We start from the raw sequence: 6,000 nt of genomic DNA, 5'->3' as shown, positions 1-6,000 counted from the left end.
CCTCCTTGACCTCAACCTCAGCAATTTCCTACTCGACACATCCCCAAAGGCAAGGGAAATGAAAGCAAAAATGAACTCTTGGGACCTCATCAAGATAAAACGCTTCTGCACTGCAAAGGAAACAATCAAGAAAACTAATAGGCAACCAAGGGAAGGGGAAAAGATAGTTGCAAATGACATGTCAGATAAAGAGCTAGTATCTAAAATCTACAAGGAACTCACCAAACTCCACACCCACAAAACAAATAACCCAGTGAAGAAATGGGCAGAAGACATAAACAGACACTTCTCCAAAAAGGACATCCAGATGGCCTACAGGCACATGAAACGATGCTCAACATCACTCATCATCAGGGAAACACAAATCAAAACCACACTGAGATGCCACCTCACGCCAGTCAGAGTGGCTAAAATGAACAAATCAAGAAACTATGATGCTGGCGAGGGTGTGAAGAGACGGGCACCCTCCTACACTGTTGGTGGCAATGTAAACTGGTGCAGCCTCTCTGGAAGACAGTATGGAGGTTCCTCAAAAAATTATTGATAAAACTCCCCTATGACCCAGGAATAGCACTGCTAGGGATTTACCCAAGGGATACAGAGGTACTGATGCATAGGGGCACATGTACCTCAATGTTCATAGCGGCACTATCAATAATAGCCAAATCATGGAAAGAGCCTAAATGTCCATCACCTGATGAGTGGATCAAGAAGATGTGGTTAAAAAAAAAAAAAGACATGGTATATATATATACAATGAAGTACTACATGGCAATGAGAAAGAATGAAATATGGCCATTTGTAGCGAAGTGGATGGACCTCGAGGGTGTCATGCTAAGCGAAATAAGTCAGGCAGAGAAGGACAGATACCATATGTTTGCACTCATAGGTCTAACAGGAGAACAGGAGAAACGTAATGGAGGACCATGGGGAGGGGAAAAGGGAAAGAGAGTTGGGGAGAGAGAGGGACGCAAAACCTGAGACTACTGAATACTGAAACGAACCAAGGGCTGGAGGGGGAGGGGGAAAAGAGGTGGTGGTGATGGAGGAGGGCATTTGTGGGGAAGAACACTGGGTGTTATATGGAAACCAATTTGACAATAAACTATTTAAAAAAAAAATTCATGTGCCCTATGGCTTATATCGCTACTCTAACCCTTCAGTCCATAGCCAAGCCCTTTATTTAACCTCCTTTTGAACAAATTTCTTTTCTGTTTCAGTTGGAAACTTAGCCACTTGGACAGCAACTCTCTGGGGGTTGCCTTTAAAAGTAGCAAATCCTGCCATGTGTAACGAGCCCAACCCTATCTAGGTGTATGGTTAATCATTTTAAGGGACTGCATATTCATATTGTATCTTGGGGAGAAGAAAGAACAGAACCCAGGTGACCAGCAAGAACACAAGTTCCACTGCTTTATACCATGAGATATTTGCTCTACATTCCCAGAGTGTGGCCAAAATAAAAAATGCCAAGCCCACTTTGAATATATTTAGAACTATGAAATAATTCATGGTAGTTTACTTATAGAATTGTAGCACTTATTTCAAATCTGTGGATATATATAGTTATGTAAAGACAAACATAAGTAAAAATACATCTAAATATAATACATAAACATAAATTTAAACATTTAAACACAAAAATATTTACATACATTACATATATTCAAAAGTTGCTAAAAGCACAGAGTTGAAAGACTCAAAAACTGTCCTCCAATTTTTAATCCACATTATATTTTTCATATAAAAATAAACAGCTATGATAAATGGTGACAGGCCTTATTCATTCTCAGAATTATTTTAGCGTGATTTACAGCATTTGTTTGGGGGCACATCTATCAAATTTGTGGTGCTAACAACTATGTTGGCACTACTTCCACTTGATTCTCCCTAAGTAGCAGAAAGTTTTCAGGAGGGGTAAGAAAAACCCTCATTGTTCACTGTTCTAGTTTCTAGTTTCTAGTAAGCACTTATCATCTTAGGAGATGCACATATTTCTAGAGCAAGTTTGCCAACAAGAATCCCTATTAAGTAAGTAATTTTAAAATTCTTTTGGGCTGTTATGATCTGTAATTTAAAAGCTCTATAGATTCTACCAAATGAAGAAAGTTCATTATGATCACCATATTCAGTGCTTGAAATTGCCATTGTTATGAATTTAAAAGAACACGCCAGATTCTGATTTTAAGAGAACTCCTGGAGCAGCTGCCTGCCCCAACCATTTAAGAATGAGTGTATATCCAGGTGAGGCACGATGTTGAAGCTCAGTGCCTGGGATTGGAAAGACTAGCATTATTGTTACTTTATTTTAAAAAGATAAGGAGAGTTATAGAGGGAGAAAGAGAGAGAATCCCAAGCAGGTTCCATGCTCACAGCGGAGCCTGACATGGGGCTCCATCCCACGACCTTGGGCCCACAACTGGAGCCAAAATCAAGGACTGGATGCTCAACTGACTGAGTCACTCAGGTGCCCCAGAAAGACCAACATTTAAAAAGTAGTGAGCTGCTACTTGTGAGCTATCTGAATTTGCACAACTTCTTTGATCACTCTAGGCTTCAGATTCCCTACATGAAGATACAGTTTATAGTAGAAGATCTTAATATTCACTCCTCAGGTATAGTTTCTCTACCTAAATAAATTTCAAGCTTCTGGAATAGTAGGAATAGTTAATTAAAAAGAAATTATGACTCATCAGGCACAGGTCAAAATGACTTCAACATCTGAGGGAATCAAAATTATATTTTCCAGTTCACAATTCACTTCCAATGTGCAATATTTCCATTCAGTGTCCAAAAAAGGAATAGAATGGGCTTTTAATATAGTTGCTACAATGCCTACCCAAGCCTATTGTTTCTTTATTTCATGAATCAATTTGCTTACAAATTACTTAAAGAATCATTATTAAAGGTAGGGCAATGTGCTTGACTTTCAGTAGTAGGTTACTTTTCCCACCAATCTCTCCCACTTTACCAGTGAGGTCTGGTATGTTACTGTGTGCTGTCTATCCACAGTTGGAAGATCTTTCATTAATCAGCAATCTGATGTTAACCGTCCACCAGGAAATTTTACTAAATATGTGGGACATGGGAAAGGAGAGAGGTGGTCTGAATTTGGTAAATTTGATAGCCAAAGGAATCCGTTCACTTGCAAACATTCTAGTCCCCTTTCCATCAGCCAATTATTGCACTTGCTAATTAGGTTGTGGACACAACTTGACCCTTATTAAAACAAGAAAAAAAACAGCCAAATTCCTTAAAACATATAAAAAGAGTAATGAATAATATTGGGGAGAATTTTTTTATATTAAACTCTCAAACTGTGCCAAGGCCATTGCAAAATGGTAAAAGCTTGTGTACCTTTTCATAATGTTTTTGTTTTTCAAAGTTTTACTGTTCTCAATTTATCATTGTCTTTTATGCCTAAACCATACCATTCTTCCCTCTGTCAAATATATAAATATTTCCTCAAACAAGTTTCAGCATTAATGTTCATTATCTAGTAATCACAGAGTCTATGTATTCTTAAAGACCACCAAATATATGGCTTAATAATGTTTTCTGATCAAGGTATAATTTTCATTAGTAAGACAAAGAACATAGAAATAAGATCATTCAAATGGGGCCAATAAATCATTGGTTAAAAGTAAACTTAACTTCCTTTCAAGTGATTCAGCAAAGCTAACTACTAAAATTGACATATAGAGTTTTACTAAAAATAAAACTAACTAGGTCTGTGACTTTGGGAGGTAACTTAACCTGTCAGGTTAACTTCCTAATTTGCTAAAAAAATAAGGGGGAGGGGGTGGAGAGGGCTCATAAATGATCTCCTAAACTCCTTTAAGCTCTACAGCCCTATGTCCCATGATTCAAAGTTAAGTGAGCACAGAGCACATATGAGCATGTACACACGCATGGATGAAGACATACTGGATGCAGTCTGCACAGACAGGACTACTTCCCAAAATAGTGTAGCACTTCCCCAACTGGTAGCCATGGTGCACTACAGCAGGCTCGTGCCAGCTCTCGAGAACTTTTCTTTTTAAATAGTTACATTTTTGTTTTCATGTGTAATTTTATGGATTCTTCATGTAGATAATATATAACTCTAGGACAGCTATATCCCGTAATGCCTGTAAAGTACAAACTTTATCCCAGTCATTCAAGTCAAAAACGTGGGTCCGAGATTTACTTTCTCATTTACTAGCAAATGTTGTCAAATTTATTAACTCTCAACTGTACCCTTCCTCTTCATCTCCACAGCCACTGTTTTAATTCAGGACTTAATAATTTGTCATCTGATAAACTGCAATACTCCCTTGACTGAAATCCCCTTCCAGATTGGCCCCAATGCCAATCCAACTTCTGCACTGCCGATTTTCTTGCTAAAATTGCTTGATATCCTTCTGTGGCTCTCCATGACTTAAAGAACTTGTTAAATTCCTTAGAATAGTCTAAAAGGTTCTTTAGGATCTGGTCCCTGCTTATGTACCTAGCCTCATCTCCCACCACACCCTGTAAGTGAGCCAGAGTGCTTCTCACAAGTTTCAGAAGGCATGACTTCTCTCATAGCCCAGGAATCATCATATTCTATCCCATGTGCATGGAAGTCTCTTGCCAAAACCCTTATTCATTCTCTGAACGTATTCAAGAATCTCTGGTCCTTATAAAGGCTCCCTGGATACCCTAGATAGTGTTAGCCACCTTCTCCAAGGAGAGCACAGCCTATTTCCAAACCTCTCACCCAGGAACTTCCTAACATACGGTGACTCATTTGGCAGCCCAGGCCTCTATTCTTATAGGCATTCCTACTATAAACTCAGATAACATGGTAAGTAACAGACTCATATTCATGACTGCCTACCAACCTTAACCAACACAAAACCAAGGTTGATGCCTTCACCAAGGCTAAGTCCCTGCAATCTGTAGTGAAAAGATTAATACTCTGGGCAGTTAATTAGGTTAAAAAGGAATTGACTGCCTGAGTGTATGGTAAGATGATGTGAATCCATACATCTCTGAACCCGGCAAGAATTTTGTCAAAGGCACTGTCTGTCTTTGAAATTTTAACAACAAGCTCAGTTGAAACATAAAATAAGGACCTTTCAGTGCAAACAAAGGATGCTTTTATCTCTTTAAGGAGAGAAGCAGTTGGCCTATAGCTAGAATTCTGGGATGAAATTACAAGCACTGGTATAGAAGTATAAAATACTTTTCCAGAAAATTTAGCAGAAATCATTGAAAAGAAAGTTTATTGTTTATAACAGGAGGTTAAACTCCATTAAAAAGCAAGCAAGGCATCACTGGAAAAAATGCCATGAATGATCTTCCTTACCCAATTCAAAGACTTTCAGAAGCATTTGGCATATTAAATCAGTCATAGGAATTTTCCAAAAGATAATTCCACCTTTGAATGTAATTTGAAAGTCCTTGGGGGGAAAAAAAAAAGGACAGGAAAGCAAGGGGAAAAAAGAAAAGAAAAAGAAAAAGAAAAACAAGTTTGGGCTTACAATAATAAAAAAAAAGTAATTTTCTATACAACTGTCATTAGTTTCAGCCTATGCAGAAAAATTTCTCCCAAAAGGAGAGAGAGAGACAGAAAGACAGAGTGTGTGCAGGGAAGGGATGGAGAGAGAAGGAGACACAGAATCCAAAGCAGGCTCCAGGGTCTGATCTATCAGCACAGAGCCCGACATGAGGCTTGATCCCACCAACTGTGAGATCATGACCTGAGCCAAAGTTGGACATTTAACAGACTGAGCCACCCAGGTGCCCCAATCATCTTTTGATTTTAGCTCCGGTCATGATCTCATGGTTAGTGAGTTAGAGCCCCACGTTGGACTCTGCTGACAGTGGGGAGCCTGCTTAGGATTCTCTCTCTCCCTCTCTCTCTGCCCTTCAACTAGTTGTGTGCATTTTCTCTCTCTCTTTCACTCTCTCTCAAAATAAATAATCATTAAAAAGTAAATAAGCAAATAAATAAATGCATAAAGGTATGAATTT

General features: G+C 38.6%; 1 protein-coding gene across 1 annotated transcript in view; it reads right to left on the bottom strand.

Annotated features, from left to right (window-relative positions):
• RELN (reelin) overlaps window positions 1–6,000 on the bottom strand; it is a 495,668-nt gene that overhangs the window by 296,399 nt on the left and 193,269 nt on the right. The gene's annotated exons all lie outside the window — the stretch shown is intronic.

The sequence above is a fragment of the Suricata suricatta genome, chromosome 2, assembly GCF_006229205.1.
Source record: "Suricata suricatta isolate VVHF042 chromosome 2, meerkat_22Aug2017_6uvM2_HiC, whole genome shotgun sequence".
Taxonomy (NCBI): Eukaryota; Metazoa; Chordata; class Mammalia; order Carnivora; family Herpestidae; genus Suricata; species Suricata suricatta.
This window is presented reverse-complemented; position numbering and strand designations above follow the sequence as displayed.